The sequence below is a fragment of the Chinchilla lanigera genome, unplaced genomic scaffold (genome assembly GCF_000276665.1).
Source record: "Chinchilla lanigera isolate Chin_1 unplaced genomic scaffold, ChiLan1.0 scaffold00089, whole genome shotgun sequence".
Lineage (NCBI taxonomy): Eukaryota > Metazoa > Chordata > Mammalia > Rodentia > Chinchillidae > Chinchilla > Chinchilla lanigera.
Genome location: NW_004955490.1, coordinates 7,446,329 through 7,464,083, shown reverse-complemented (window position 1 = coordinate 7,464,083; position 17,755 = coordinate 7,446,329). Strand labels below are relative to the sequence as shown.

Sequence of the window (17,755 nt, the reverse complement as noted above, 5' to 3'; positions counted from 1 at the left end):
GAATGCTATAACTTTAGATCTCATATTTTTCCTTAACCCAATATTTACAAGCATTACATCGGATAAAACAGAAATAAAACGCATAAATAAAATAGATTTTAGTTTATCCTTTAGTCTTATTAAGCAAGAGATCTTCTCTACCATTCCATGTACCCTAAACTATATTTTATATTTGACCTTAATGTTTCCATGGCAACTTGAATACATATACTAAGCTTTTTCCAGTAAATGTTTCACATTTTTTGAACCTAACTTATATCCAAGCAGAAAACACTCTTTTTTCCCCAAAGAATTCCATAACAAGAGGGGCTGATGTCATTTTCTCTCCCAGTTAATCATTTTGTAGCTTCTTGATGAATGAGAACAAGCATGATTTGTGTTCTTCATATTCCTCATCAAACATGGATGATCCAGGATAGCTTTAACCCATCAAACCATTTGCATTGGATATTTTGATAGTTAATTTCTTCTGTGTGTTTGATTTACAATACTAACTCTCCTTTTTCAAGGTACCCTCTATTCTACAAAGTCGGTGAAATAAAAGTACTAATAATTGTTAATGAATAAACTACAAAATTAAAAACTTGAACAAAAATATTAATTATTTAGAGCAAACTGCCAGCTCTCTGGCACAATGGGAGTTGGATGAGAACTGTTTTCCCCAGGTATGCGACAGCACTAGCCTGTACCTGCGCCGCTCACTGCACACACATTCCTCTGCTGTGGAATTCAGGTCAGAACCTCTGTATCCCCCACCTCCACCCCTCCTGCTCTTTCCACCCTCCCTTCTCAAGGACTCCCAAGAATGAATTCAGGACCTTGGAATGAAGACAGCGAGGGGAGCCTTTTCTTTAATCATCTTAACGTCTATGCCTTAGCCTGGGTTTTTCCAAGTTGGGTGAATTCATCAAATGTGTCTGGACAGAGGTGCTCTTTTATTAAGTGCACTCCAGCACAAAGGCATTTTTCTTATCTAAAGTCTGGGGCCCAGTACCTCAACTCCTGGTTGTGTGATACCTATAGAAGCCGTTAACTCTTTCAGGACAGAAAGGTATGATCCAGTGCTATCTACCAATACTAAGGTACCATTTGACTTGCTGGTTGAGGAAATAAGGTTTATAATTCAAAAACAATTCAAGGGATTATACATTTAAGATTTATAAAATGATGTCTTACAGAAGGAGATCAATCTGAAGAATTCATTGTTGACTGGTAAGTCAGGTATAACAATTAATTTACTTCTAACTGGGCTCCCTCTTTTTGCCTACCCAATTTTTGTGTTTCCTTCAAGGCCTAGCTCAAGTTTCACCCGAACTAGGAAGGCTTCCTTGACCACTAAGTTGAGTATAACCTTTCTTTCTCCCTTGATCACTTATTACTTGAGCTTGGCACACATCTCATTTTTTTTTTACATTTGCAATGACTTCTCTGTACATGTATCACAGTAGTTTATAGCAGATCCAACTTCGTTGAGAATAGGAGCTTTGCCCTATAAGTCATGTCTTCCACAAAGGAAGTAGCACACAGTAGATTCTGAATCTGAAGGTATGAAGATCCTCTCTTTCACTAAGCCAGACCCCAGTTATTCTTGAAGGTCTACCACAAATAAATATGTAATATATACATAAGCACAGTGTGTTCACTAATGTAAGTACAGTTTCAGGTCACAAGTCCCCCAGTCCTCCCTTCTTGCCAAATTTCTGTCCCCAAAGCCTCACTTATATAGAGATTCAGATTAGCCATAATGGTGATGATCTGTTTTGGGTGCTTTCCTCAACCTCCTTAAAGGAATATTCTTATTTAACATCCAATAATTTTAATGTATTTTTATTGTTGGTGATTTAACACAGACAACCTTGAATTTTTCTTTTACACTGTTTAGTTCTTTTTTTACAGTGGTTATTAAATTGCCAGATAATTGAGACTAGCATATTCTCTTTCTTTTTTATCTGCCAGAGCCCCAGAATGCAATGCTGTGTACATGGTTAACATCCAAAAAATGGCATTGTATGAATGGAAAATATTCAGGACATAAAAATTCTAGGTGAAGCCAGGCATGGTGGAAAATGCCTATAATCCCAGCACTTGGGAAACTGAGGCAGGAGGGTCGCTGCAAGTTTGTGGCCAGCCTGGTCTTCATAGTGAGTTCACGCCCAGCCTGAACTACATAGTAAGACCCCATCTCAAAAAATAAGTTAGTCTAAAAGTTAAATAGGATGCATTTAACTCCCTAAATAAAGCACATGAGCATGTGGAACCCTGGACCTGCGCACAATAGTTATATCACCAGTGTTTTTTACTTTATTTTTATGATAGCATCTTGCTAAGTTGCCTAGGCTGGACTTGAACTTTTGATCCTCCGGCATCATTTGGAGCTATTCCTGATTAGGTAGATGAATCTCTGGTTATACTTCTCTCTAGTTCCTTAGAATTGACCACCCTCAGTGCAAACACATCTCTCTACAACTGATACTGAACAAAAAAATTTTATTGAAGTCTGTTATAAATTTCCAGCTAGACAAAATGTACTATTTCAAAGGACTAATAAACAGATATTTTGTTTCTAAATGACCAAGGCACAAGATGAATAACCAGATATATACTGAGCTCCTTTTACACACAAAACTCTGTATTAGAAAATGTGAGAATTTAGTCTGCCAAGCAAGTGACTATTCATAAAATTACTGTGAAACACAAAGCCACTAGGACTACGTGCAAAATAGTTAAGGCTCATTTTCTCAAAAAGTACTCTTCTCAACCTGCCCTGAGAGCAAGAACTGACTCATTATGAATCATTTTTTGCAAACCTTTGGCACTGCCACTCTATTTTAGGAATTATCTGATTCTGAGTCACTTTACTTTTGCAGTTACTTCTGCAAATTCCTCCACACTTTATATAGCAAATTAGACTTTTGGATATCTTAGGGTTGAGGAAGCTTAAGAGATTGTCCACGGTTCTGCACATTTTTTCCTTTGTGCCACCGTTGGTAGTGAATGACGTGAATACTTTCTAATAAAAGTGTTTTTAAATACACAAACTAAAACACTTAACAATGATTTCTATTATTTAAAGTTCAAGAACTAGCAAAACTAATCTATTGTGTTAGAAACCGGGACACTGGGATGCTGGTAATATTCTTATTCCTTTTCCTAGGTGCCTGGTAGATACACAGATATATGTGGTTGGTAAAAATTCATTGAGTGGGCTAGAGGTGTAGCTCAGTGCTTAGCCAACATGCACAAGTCTCTGGGTTAGACCCCAGCACTGCAAAAGATTACTGAGCTATATACTTTTCTGGGATATTGGTAATATTCTTGCTCATTGTTTTAGGTGCTTGCTAGTTATACAGTTATATTTGCCTTATAAAAAAGTCATTGAACTATATATACCATTATCATTTGTTCACTTATCTAGATGAATATTCTAATCTAATGTAAAAGTTCAAAAGTAAAATAACATATAAACGATTACAAAGGAAATCTAGTTCACTGAAATTCATTTCTATATACACACCCAAAAGAGGTTTTCTCCCTAGTTTAAGACTCTAGATTGAGAACCCAAGAAAATAAGGTATACAAAGAGAAACGAGACAGTATCTCCTTACTTCTATGAATTAGTAATTTGAGTGAAGAAAGAAGGTTAACAAACCTAAACTTTGGAAAGACCAATAAGTATATGGTACTTTCTAAGATCTAAATGACAGAAAGAGAGTGAAGAGAGAAATAAGAAGAAATACTTTGGGGCTTGACTATCAGAGCAGAAGAAACAGGAGAATGTGGAATCCATGCTATAAATGGAAGGGTATGAATTATTTGGACAATGTGAGGGTAGAGCATTTTTTTTGGAGTATGAGCTGTCAAAGGCTTGGGACACATATCTACGAAGCCTTGGTCAAGGAACCACATCGGTAGGTACAGAATAGGAACAGTTGAACTGGGATTTCTTATTAATACAAAACCACTGAAAATTGTTTTAGCAAAATAGTAAGAGAGAATGCGGTTTTAATAATTTCTTCAGTTCAATTTAAGAAACATTTACTAAATGCTGGCCTGTTCAATGTACTATGTTAGATTTTTGCCCTGGTTAATGGCTTCAAAGAGCCTTTTGAGTCTCTGTTTTGTATCTTCTGAAAGTACTAGATATATCTAATTTATAAATTTCTTAATTAATTTTACATTCTAGGTTGGTTTAAGTTAGAATGCAGCTTATTCAAAACTGAGGCTCTTTGGATATTACAAATCAATCACAACTGGGGCAAAAAGACAATAAGTTACATTCCTATTTGGGTCAGGAACATGGCTCAAAGTTCATAGTTGGGTTGTTTCCAAGTGTACTGTTTGTCCAAGTGTTTTCCCTTCAGGCAATGTTCTTTTCAACTCACAAAACGCTGGGGGCTGGATGAACAATGAAACAGGGGAGGCATGGAAGGCAGCAGATTTTAATAACCAGTGAATAACACAGTGATTTATCCTAGTATCTTTCTACCTTAACTATTTGGAAAGTTTGATGATAAAAAGAGCCCGTGCAGTAGCTCGTTGAAGTGCATAAACCCAAATACTGGAAAAGTTTACAACATTCCCAGCCTACTCTTGTTTTCCTACTTGCCTAATATAGGGATCACACTGAGTTGTAGGATAGGGATCGTCAATTGCACACTGAGAAAGTTAGTGGAGACGGCTGATTTAAACTGTTCCTTGTGGTGCCTAAAAGCTATTCTATCTTTGTCATCATGACTACCAGTCAAGGCATGTTTTATTATTTCTATAAGACATAAGATCCAGTCTACATGACTGCCAATAAAACACTTCTTTTCTGAAGACCAATATTAAGCTTTCTCTAGTGTGAGGTGAAGGTTAGTAAAACTAGTATTTGCTAGGAAAATGTGTCTAAAATAGTCCTCTAGGAAGTGGCTTCTCTCCCCTTTTTACTGCTGGGCTAGTGTTTTTTCTGTTATTACCCTCAGATAATAGAAGTCCCTAGGTCCATGGTTTGATTTTGCTTGTTCTTTTTACTTTCCTCTCTCCTTCAGAGTCACTTGAATACAAATCTATTTTACTACAAGGTTAAAGAGTTTATCCATAAATCACATACATATAGTACTATCTCACTACTTATTTTAACATGACATAGATTAATCATCAGCATTTTAGCTATCATATCAAGAGTTTCATAGCTCTCTTAGTTTTGTCCCTAGCTCGGTACTAGAGCTACATTTTCAGGCACTGATAAAAGGAATATACCTTCTATCTGGGGTCCAAATGTAAGGGGCAGAAATTGCTCTGCTTCATCTAACCTGAACCTCAGTGCAAAAAGCCTTTTGCAATTTACAGTCTGGATTCAGAAAAGTCTCTTTTCCAATTCCCAGCTTGAAAAAGGCCCAAAAGTAAAGCTTTGAATTCTGTTTCTTGAAAAAGGTCCAAAAATGTATCTAAGTGTGTTTATATTTAAGCATAAATGCATGTAAATAATACATAGGCTTTGCCATTTGATGTAGTAATGAATCAAGCCTTTTTCACACATATAAATTTTTTTTTCCATTTGTGACATTTTTCTGATGTTTCTTCATGGTATCTTTTTACATAAAAAAGTTTTAAAAATGGCCCAATATATCAATATTTTCCTTTATGTGTTCAAATTTTTAAAATATACTTATAAAGTCATTCCTTACTCCATGTTTATGTGAACATTGTCTCCACAATCTCTTCTAGGATATTTGCAATCTTTATCTCTTACATTTAAACTTTTACATACCTGTCTACTGGTTTGACATTTTCAAGATTATTAGTCAACTATTTCCAAAACCTGATTTGACATGCCATACTATATATATAAAAGCCAGTGCTCTGTCATGGGGCTACATCTCCAGCCCCATTATATCTTAAGTTCAGATGTTTAACTGGAGGTGTTTCTGAAAAGGAGAAACAAAAACAAAAAGATTTGTATCCATTTGATAATTTCTTGAGACCTTAGAAATGTGCATGTTCTCACTTTTATTTATAGTTATATATCCTTAGGAAAAATCACAGATAAATACAAATCCTCACCCATAAAAATAGCATTAATAACTGTAAGAACTTACATTTAAAACAACCTTAAATGTCTAAAAATGATGAAGTAACTGAAAAATTACAGTGTATTTATTTGATATGACAAAATCAACCCATTAAAAGATGATGTATAAAGCTGTTAGAAATATGAAATATATTTAGCATTGATAAATGAAATTAGCAGGTTACAGCAGAATGATAATATGCAGCATGATCACATTCATGTCAATTACAGATTTACACAAAAAAAAGTATTGGAAGCTATGTAAAAAGCAAATATGGAACAATGGATACGTTTATTTCTCTTTTTTGTGCTTTTCTGTATTTTCCTACTTTCAACAATAATGGTATATTATTTTGTAATCAAGAAATTATAAGTATTATTTTAAAATAAATAAAATCCACAACAAATGTTAACAAAAAATGACCAAACTGAAATCTGAGACATAAAATACACTCTATTTTGGCAACATATGGTACTTTCTCTGAAACAGACCACATATTAGCTAGTAAAATATGCTGAAGTAAATGGAAAATAACTGAAATTTTACCATGCATATTATCAGATCACAGTGCAATGAAACTAGAAATCAATAGCAAAAGAAACTACAGAAAATATGCAAATGTATGGACAATAAGAAAACACAGTTTAGAATACTCAATGGAACACAGAATGAATTAAGGAAGAAATAAGACAGTTCCTAGAATTAAATAATAATGCCGGTACAATATACCAGAATTTAGAGAACACAAGGAAAAGAGTGCAACGAGTTAAATTTATTGCAGTTAATGTCCACATCAGAAATGAGCCCAAATAAATAATCTAATGATTATTCTCAAGGACCTGGGAAAAAACAAATAATCCAAATTCAGAGGTTGTACAAGGGAGAAAATTATAAAGATCAGAGCAGCAATCAATAAAATGGAGACAAAAATACAAAGAATGAATGAACTGAAGAGCTGTTTCTTTGAAAGAATGAAAAAATAGACAAATCCTTTACCAGTCTAATGAAAGAAAGGAAAGAAAAGGCACACATCAATGCAATTAGAAATAAAAACTGTGACATCACAACAGACACCATCAAAAATTCAGAAAACTATTATCAATTACTTCACAAACCTATATGTCAAAAAATTAGAGAAAGAAAAAATGGAGCTGTTCCTATTCATACACATACACACCCACACACACCCACACACACCCACACCCACACACACACACACACACATATATATATATATATATATATATATATATATATATATGGCTGGGGATTTAGCTCAGCGGCACAGCACCTGCCTGGCAAGCACAACATCGTGAGTTCGATTCCCAGTACTGGAAAAAACAAACAAACAAACAAAAACATACATATAAAATCAAAACTGAACCAAGAAGACTTAAAAATCTTGAATAATCCAATAACAGGCAATAAAAGTTAAGCAGTAATAAAAATACCTATCAATTAAGAGAAGCCCAGGAGCGTATACATATAAAAACTTCAAGTAAGATCTAAACCCAAAACTCCTGAAACTCTTTAATAAACCTGAAGTTGAAGGAGCATTCCAAAAATCATTCTTAGAAGCTAGCATTAAACTGCTTTCAAATCCAAACAAAGATACAACCAAAAAAGAAAAATTAAATAAAAAAGAACTATAGGAAAACCTCTTTAATAAACGTAGATGCAAAACTCCTCAACAAACTGGCAATCAAAATGCAACAAATTATCAGAAAGATCATATACCATGACCAAGGAGACTTCATCCTGGGGTTGCAAGTATAGTTCAACATATGCAAATGAATAAATGTAATTCATCATATACACAGAAGCAAGTACAAAAAGCACATGGTTGTCTCAATAGATGCAGAAAAATCCTTTGACAAAATTCAATATCCATTCATGATAAAAATTCTGAAGAAAATAGGTATACAGGGACCTTATATGATTCTGGTAAAAGCCATTGATGACCACGAACTGGCAACATCATATTAAATGGGGGAAAAGCTGAAAGGTTTCTGTCTAAAATCAGAAACAAGATGTGGATGTGCAGTATCAGTACTCCTGTGTAGCCTAGCTCTCAAAACATTATGAAGAGCAATCAGGCAAGAAAAAAAAATGAAAGCAGTGCATACAGGAAAAGATAAAGTCAAAGTATTACTATTTCCAGATTACATGATCCTATACCTACAAGACCCAAAATATTCCCGCAGAGGACTCCTAGAGGAAATAACCAACTCCAACAATGTAGCTGGATATAAAATAAACACCCTGAAATCTACACCATTCCTATACACTAGTAATGAACTCACTGAGAAGGAAATTGGGAAAACAATACTTATAAATTAACATGCTGGGTGTGGTGGCACATGCCTGTAACCCCAGCACTTGGGAGGCTGAGGCAGGAGGATCGAGGATCGTTGCGAGTTTGAGACCAGCCTGGGCTAAAAAGTGAGCTCCAGTCCAGCCTAAACTGCGTAGCAAGACCCTGTCTCAAAAAGACCAAAAAAAAAAATTAAAGAAATAAATAAATTTAGAAGTTATTAAGAAAAGAGATTAAAAGATGCCTACAATGAAAATTTCATCATTCTGAAAAAGGAAATTGAAGAGGACATCAGGAAATAGAAAATAGTCCATGCCCCTGATTGCCAGAGCTATGTGCTAGACCCAGTAAATTTGAAGAAGCACATGCTCCACCCCTAGCCATCTCCATTGCCCATAAGAGTCCTGTGGTGGACACAGGAAGTCCTGGGAGCTCATTCCTGAACCCCCGTCAAAATACTACAGCCATTTGGAGCCCCCACCATTGCCAGGAGTACACTGGAAGCATTCATCCACCTCCAGTCCCTTGGTTCTCCACAACACAGGGCAACAGAGTTGACAACCACTAGGCCAACCTGATCAAAGAAGAGACCAGCTCTCAGGAGGAGAATTTCCCTTCAGGACTGAAGTCCTTTTTCAGAGTCCTGGTGAGAAATAGCTTTGACAGATAGGCTTGGAGAGAGTGAGAGATAAATAGGAATCTTCTGTCATCCCCTGGGAAGCCCAGGCTTAGACAAAGAAGACCACAGGGCTTGTATTCATTTGTGGGAGGCCAGGTAGGGTGGGAGTAGTTGTCAAGGAGCGTAGTCCTGAAGAAGAAGGCATGTATTCTAGTGATATTTTCAAGCTCAGGCACTGATGCTAACATCCAGCAAATATCAGTGTTCTGAGTTACTCTAGGCCTATATAATAGGGTGGCCTAAATATCTTCAATAAAATCAGAGTGCTCTTTGTTTTGCTAATGGTGTTTTCACGAGTAGTTCTTAGAGTCTGTCAATATCCAGTTGACACTGATACCTTTGTTTTCACTGAATTTACTTCCATAGACAAGGTAACACAGTAGCTGGAAGTTACTTTTCTCTCCATGCCAATACCAGATTGTCTGTGGGGTCATAAATAATACTGTGATTTGCTCCTGAAGAATGGGGCACTGGGCCAAAGAATTTGCAATGCTTAGTGCACAAAACAAACAACCCCACCCATCAAAGCCAAAAACGTGAAATACAAGGCAACAAAATGCCTGAAAGAACTTCCAGGTCTTTCAAAATCTGTAAAGGGATCATTGGTTTGGAGAAAATGATGAGCTACACAGCAGATAGGTCTGAAAGGGTACCAATGGAAGTAAAATAGTTCTATTATGTGTTTGGTGAATTTAAAGAAAATATAATCACCCAAAAAGAGCAAAAATAATTCTGGGTAATATACTCTATCAGAAAGCCAGAGGCATAAACTGGGAATTCTTTCAGAGTATTCTGTCTGGTTTTGCTACAGAAGAAGCACTACTAAGTTGGCATCATCTTGGTCACTTCATGTGTCCAGTTTAATGAAGAAGTCTCAGGTTCCAGACCCCTTCCCTGTTCCCCCAAATTTGAAGCTATGCCAAGTCTCAGTGAACTGAAAGCACAACTACTTTTGCTCTCCTTCTTGTTTAACACCTATATTTCTCTCTTCTGTTCTTTTAATTCTCAGCTATATTTTTTAGTTTTTTGGTCTATTCTTTTTAGTTTAGAGGACTTGGGTAGTTCTTAAGGTTCTCCTCTCTGCTTCTCGTGATCCCAGAAATTCATAAACAATGTATTTTATCTAGGATCTTATTTACACTTTTGGTTTCTCACACCAGAGAAACAATGTAATATTTACACATGTTTGACCAATTTATTTTACTTAAGAGTATGGTCTCAAGGTGTATTCATTTACCTAGAAATGCCTCAAGTTCATCCGTCTGTATGGCTGAGTAGTACTGCTATCTGTATCTATACCTATCTATATCTATATCTACATATATCTATATATACATCTATATAGATAGATAGATAATATTGTTTTAAAAATCCCACATCTTTTTTTATCCATTTCTCAGCTGATGAACATTTGGGTTGTTTCCAAAATTTTCTATTACAAATTGTGCTGCTATAAACATGGGTGTGCATATATCGCCATGGTATGATGTTTTTAATTCTTCTGGGAAGATACTCAGTAGGGGAACAGGTGCATCAAATGAGACCTCTAATCCTAGTTTTCTGAGGAATCTCCACATTCATTTCCACAGTGGTTGCACCAGTCTGCACTTCCACTAACAGTGGAGAAGGGTTCCTTTTTCACCACATCCCTTCCAGCGTTTGTTATTGGTTGAATTCTTGATGATTGCCATTCTTTCTGGAGTGAGATGGGATCTCAGCATTGTTTTGTTTTGTGTTTCTTGAATGACCAGTGATGCTGAACATTCTTTCATATACTTATTTACCATTTGTATTTCTTCCTCTGAGATGTATGTATTCATCTCAGATGACCATTTTTGGATTGGGTCTTTAAGTTTGAGAGGCCTGATTGTTTTCAGTTTTTTATATGTTCTAGATAGTAGTCCCTTTTCTGAGAGAACACTGGTTAAATTTTTTCCCACTCTGGGGGTTGTCTTTTCACTCTATTGATAATTTCTTCTGCTGTGCAAAAGCTTTTTAATACCATGAGACCCAGTTGTTGATTCTTTGCATTATTTCCCATGGGACTGGGGTTTTATTCATGAAATTTGTGCCTCCATCTATGTCTTCAAGAGTTATACCTATTCTCTCTTGCAATAGATTTAGTGTTTCTCTTTTAATTTAGCACCTGGTGAGAGACATGCGTCTAGTTTTAGTCTTTGGCGTGTTGGAAGCCAGTTTTTCCAGCACCACTTATTAAAGAGGCTATCTCTCTTCTAGTGAATGTGTTTGGCACCTTTGTAAGGGATAAGTTTCCTGAGTATACATGGAATTGTTTCTGGATCATCTAATCTGTTTCATTGATTCTCGGGTCTGCATTTTTTGTACCATGCTGTTTTTATCACAGTGGCTTTGTAGTATAATTTCAAGTCAGGGATTGTGTTGCTCCCTGCCTTGCCTTTGTTGCCTAGGACTGTTTTTTTGCTATTCTAGGTCTCCTCTGTTTCTAAATGAATTTTAGGAATGTTTTCTCTTTTTCTGTGAAGTATGCTATTGAAGCAACACTCCCTACCTCATTCCTGGAAGCAAGTATTACCCTAATTCCAAAAGCAGAGAAGGATCCAACCAAAAAAGAGACGTACAGGTGAATCTCCCTAGTGAACATAGGTGAAAAAATCCTCAATAAGATACTGGCAAGCAGAATGCAGCAAATCATCAAGAAGATTATTCACCATGAAAAAGTAGGATTCATCTCAGGAATGCCAGGATGGTTCAGCATATACACATCAAAAAATATAATATACCCTATTAACAGAGCCAAAGACAAAAATCATGTGATTATCTTAATAAAGATAGCATTTGACAAAGTCCAACACTTACTAATGAAAGCATTTGACAAAGAAAGCATTTGACAAAGTCCAACACTTACTAATGATGAAAACCCTACAGAAAATTGGAATAGGTGGTTTTTATCTCAATTTCATATTAATCCATTCTTGTCAGGAAGTTATAACACTGATTCTCCTTATATGTTTGACTTCCAAGAACTTATTTCCTCTACTGATAAATGCTAAACTTATTATAAATATTGTTCTTAATGTGTTAGTTACCTTTCTATCACTGTGACAGATATCTGAGATAGATAACTTAAACAAAGTAATATTTTTATGATTTTTATCATCATTTTGGTTCGTTCTTTCAGAGGTTTTGGTCCACAGTTGCTTGGCCCTATTGCTTTGGGCCTCTTGTAAAATAATATCATGGTGGAAAACCTGTGATGGAGGAAGGATATTAAAAATCAAAGAGAAAGAGAGAGAGAGTCAGAGAGAGGGTTGGGCTCAGGTCTCAATATTCCTTTCAAGAGGACATCTCCAGTGGCCTAACTTCCTCCTACTAGGTCCCACCTCCTAAAAGTTCCAGTACCTCTCAATAACACCACAGGCTGGTGATCAATCTTGAACACATTACCCTTTGGCAAACATTCCAGACCCGAACCATAACACTTAGTTGTTAGAGTTTGATGGAAGGGAGACAGAGGTTATTACTTCAATATATGGATCATATGTTTCCCAGGTTTTAGAAGAAGCATTAACCAACATCCCAGTAGCAATTTTGGTTTGCAAAATTTTCATCATTTAGGAATGGCAACTGTCAATTCACTTTGTGTGTACAAATAGTCAAACACTTAAATTGATAATTCTAAAACAAGTATAATGGGAGAAGCCCACTGGAGAGCAGTGGTTTCCAGCTTTTTTTTTTTTTTTTTCCCTCCGGTACCGGGAACTGAACTCGCGACCTTGCGCTTGCCAGGCAGGCACTTTTGCCACTGAGCTAAATCCCCAGCCCCTGAGCTTTTTGATTAAATTCAAAGTCAGTGCATAACATTTAAGAACCTACATCATTCAGCCCTGCTTTATGTTCTCAATATTTCATGTGGCAGATACCTCCTAACCAATATGTATTTTACTTTCTCATATTTTTATCCCTAGTAATGAATGATGATTTAATGCTGCTGAAGTGAATGAAACAGAATTGAAAAGCAACCACATATCATTAAGGACTTTCTAATATTGATCTCATCTTTTCAAAAGCAGAGTTTGAACCATATATTCATCCTAATATATTGAGTTTTTTACTATATTTAAATCAGTCTTTTAAGCCAATTGTTTCCAATCTTCTTTTTTATTAGTGCATATTAGTAATATAAAATAGCAAAGTTCATTTTGTTATATTGGTATATGTGTTTTGATTATTTTCTACACCATTGGCCCCTTTTCTTTTTTCGCTTCTCTTATACTCTTCACCATCTCTAATATTTGACACTAGCATGTTCATCTCATCAAACAAAACCTACAATAGAAAAAGAAACACACTTGGGGCTGGGGATTTAGCTCAGCGGCAAAGCGCCTGCCTGGCAAGCGCAAGGTCGTGAGTTCGGTTCCCGGTACCGGAGAAAAACCAAAAAAAAAAAAAAAAAGAAAAGAAACACACAACTCGGCATGATGGTGCACACCTGTAATCCCAGCACTCAGATGGTCTTGTAGTCAGGGTTTGCAATGCAATAGATATAATATAGGACACAGTTTATAAGATTATTTTATTTCACTCAAATTAACTTAATATTCATCCAGAAAGTCAAACACAGGGGAGTGCAAAAGATCTGATACACTGGAGTCCTAAAAAATCCAGCTGAGGGCCTGAATCCCACAGCATATCCTGCATGAGTCCAGCTAAAGACCTAGAGTCCATATCAGTGTTCTCCATGAGTCCAGCTGGAGGCCTAGAGCCCACAACAGTGTCTCATGTAAGTCTGTTTCAAGCATCTGCACTGGAAAGGCCCAAAGATCAGTGGTGCAATCTAAAAAGTCTGTGCAAGTGGGATGAAGGCTTTGTGCTACTAGGCTGAGAGATCTGCACTGAAGCCAGGAAGCAGTACATCTTGTGCCCAAGCTCAAGGTAAGGACCAGAGCTCCCCTGAAAAGAACAGCAGCCATCCTCAGTGATAACCAGGACCTGAGTTCCTCAGATAATGAGAACAGCTGAGTTCATATCAGGAAACCCAGCACAGCAAGCTTCTCCAGGAGAATCAAGAGCATACCATCTTCCCCTCCTGTTCTGCTTTTTATACTGTTAGCAAAATCCTCAGGTGGGCCTTCCACACCTAGCACCACACTGATTCAGTTCAGCTGGGTGTTACAAGTTGACCATCAGTTAATCCACCACAAGTGGCTACGGCAAGAGGATCTCCTTGGGTTTAAGATCAATCTGGGTTAAACATTGAGTTCGAGGCCAGCCTGAGATACAGAACAAGGCCTTGTCACAAACAGATCAAATTTAAACAACCAAAAACAGAAAAGGAAAACACATATACAAGAGAAGAGAAGTTGTTCTAATTACAGCATGAATGAAAGGGCTGGTCAACCTCTTCTGTGGCATCTGTAGCTGCTCAGAATTCTGGCACTTTGAGGAACAGAGGAACAGTTTGAAGTTCAACGTCATCTTTAATGAGGCTGTAAAATGCTTCAAGTCAGAGCCTTCTTTGTATAAGATATAATCATAAAAGATAGTAAATGTTTAAATCAAATATATAAATATAAAAGCAGTAGACACATTGCCACTAATTCTCCTCAAAATACTCTCTTTCCCCTCAAACACAAATATTCCATCATGCCTGCCACTCTCTGATGCAGTTCTTGATGTCCTCTTTTGTGAACATCTATAGTTGTGCTATCATGGCTGCTTAGACGTCCTGAATCAATTCAAAACGTTTATATTTCTTCAACATTTTGCCCTTATGGAAGAGCAAGAAGTGCCAGCTCTGGTGAATAAGGTGAATAGGGATACAGTATAATAATTTTATGAGCATGCCTTTCCTTTGGATGTCACTCAGCAGCAGCACTCACTGTAGTTTTTAAATCACATGACCTTAAAATATTCACAGAAAACAACTTCTACACTGCTTTATAAAATGGCAAAAATTATAGGATACATATGTTCAGTATGAGGGAGAGTATTCTGAGATGGTTGATGCAATGTATCTTTTACTGTAATAAACTTAAATTTAAAAATTCACTGTATATTTCGGTCACACCTCGTAGTATAGAAACTCAGCAAATATTTGTTAAATATTGGTGTTGCACCATGGCTCTGTTCTCTGTATTTCTTCTTTTTATTGTACATCTTGTGCCCAAGAGGGTTCATCTGTTCCCATATTTTCAATTATTATCAATGTATTTATTATCACTGTATCTTTATCTAGCCTGTCTCTATCAACAGTGGATGTGGTGGCCCATGCTTTTAATCCCAGCATCCTTAGAAGCTTAAGAAGAGTAGCTTAACGACTTAGAAAGACCCTGTTTCAAAATTTAAAAAACCACAAAAGCAAAGAAAGTGCTGCAGATGTGGGTTGGTCCAAAGGACATGGGTTCATTGACTAATACTGACCAAAAAAAAAAAACCTACTAAAATTTAGGAATTCCAACTGCTTTATGGTTAATTTCACTTGTATGAACCAAGGAAAGGTGAACATCTCAAACTTACACTCAAAATTGATGTCAAGTCTAATCCCTTCAAAACTGTCCTTTCTTCTCATATTATCCATACAAGTTATTGACATCACTAAGCTGAAACCCTAAGATTGGTTTTCCAAAATAATTCCATTTTACCTTCCCCTATGTACCAGAGCACGACATCCTGCCAATTGTATCTCATAAAAGTTTCTAGAATCTGTTTCTGTACTCCATTTATACAAATCTTATCCTAGTTTCTGCTCTTACCTTAATCTTTCACTTACTGGGTTACTTACAAATACACTCACACAAGCATGCTAGTAGCCTTCTAGTATCCATACTTATACCACAATCTTCTAGTAGATCATTATCACATATATAATACATTTCAGGTTTCTTATTTCCAAGGTTCTCCTTTGTCTGGTGCCTCGAAAGCAAAGCTGTTCAGGCTTTGCTTTTCATTGATTTCTACCCATTACTTCTTTAATTATGAGCTACTTAAAGTTTCCTGTACAGGGGCTGGGGATTTAGCTCAGCGGCAAAAGCGCCTGCCTGGCAAGCGCAAGGTCGTGAGTTCGGTTTCCGGTACCGGAGAAAAACCAAAAAAAAAAAAAAAAAAAAGTTTCCTGTACAAATCATGCTGGTTCCTCTGTGGTTTTAGGTTCCATGGAACAACTTCTTTTGAAACAATCTTTCTTTTGCTCTTCACTCCCTTTTTAAAAACTCCCATCCATCCTTTAGGAGGTCCCAACAAGGCAACTTTAGTTGTTTCTCTTCTGTTATTTTAAAATATACTTTGCATAATTCAATAAGAATGTCATATAATAAATATGAAGAGAATCTGTTTGTGTCTGTCTTCCCTGCTAGATTTTTTAATTTTTGAGGAAAAGACTTGATGGTAGTGGCGGTGATGGTCACAGTAATGCAATGTTTGTGGAATTAAAGGAAGGAAGGATGGATGGGAGGAAAGAAGGAAGAAAGGGAAGGAGGGAGGGAAGGAATAACAATCTAAACTTGTATCCTGGAATATAAGGACAGATTAAATTAATATAACTGTCAGGGATTTAATGCTATCTATGATTTCACTACCAGAAATCTAAGCTCTGGGAGAAAATTATATGTCATAGAATGGCTTTTCTATGACTGCTAATGACTTTTAGACAGTTGTTAAATCAAGTTTTATAGCTAGAAACTGAAGACTAAAAGTGTCTGTTTTGGGCCAGGGATATAGTTCAGTGGCACAGTGCCTGCCTGGCAAGTGTGAGTTCAGTTCCTAGTAACCCCCCCAAATAAAAAAAATACAATTTAATTTAATTTTAAAAAGACTGTTTCTTGCTTCTCCTATGAGAGATTAATGTGAAATGACAAATTCTATATAAGGCTCTTAAGGATAGTTCGAGAAACATGGAAAATGACCACTTAATGACTATGAACCAGTATAAACATTTTTCTTTCTTCAGAGGATATTAAGACCTTTAAAATTCGGAAGTTCTAGCTGAAGAACTGCACTAAAAATTGTGGACTACCAACTAGAAGACAATCTTAAAAGTTACAGAAACTTTGGAGAAAATAGAGAAAGGAATTTTTTTTTCATTTTCAAAGGTGAAATCCAATTTGGTGATTCTTTGTAGTATTTCCCATGTGGTCTGGGTTTTGTTCAGGATGTCTCTGTCTTCAAGATTTCTACCTAATTTCTCTTCCAGTAGATTTAGTGTTTCTCATTTAGTAATTTAATATTTGATCCATTTTGACTTTAGTTTAGTGCGTGGTGATAGAGATGGGTCTAGTTTCAGTCTTTGGCATTTGGAAAGCCATTTTCCAGCACCATTTATTAAAGAGGCTATATTTGTTTCAGTGAACATGCTTGCCCCCTTTGTCAATGATAAGGTCGCTGAGTGTGTTTGGAGTTGTTTCTGCATCTTCTGTTTTATTCCACTGATCTACAGTTTGTTTTGCCCATACTTTGCTGATTTCATTACAATAGCTCTGTAGAACAATTTCAACTCAGGAATTGTGATGCACCTGACTTGCCTTTATTGCCCAGAATTGCTTTTGCTATTCTAGGCCTCTTCTGATTCCAGATGAGAAGAACTAATGCCAATAATGCTGAAACTCTTTAAGGAAATTGAAAGAGAAGCAATACTTTCAAAAGATTTATTGAAGTAAATATGCTGATTCCAAAACCAGAGAAGAATCCAACCAAAAAGAAAACTACAGGCCGGGCAGCCAGTTCTCCGGGAGC

At 36.3% G+C, this 17,755-nt stretch overlaps 1 protein-coding gene across 1 annotated transcript in view; it reads right to left on the bottom strand.

The window, feature by feature from the left end:
• Col4a6 (collagen, type IV, alpha 6) overlaps positions 1-17,755 on the bottom strand; it is a 354,614-nt gene that overhangs the window by 300,217 nt on the left and 36,642 nt on the right. The gene's annotated exons all lie outside the window — the stretch shown is intronic.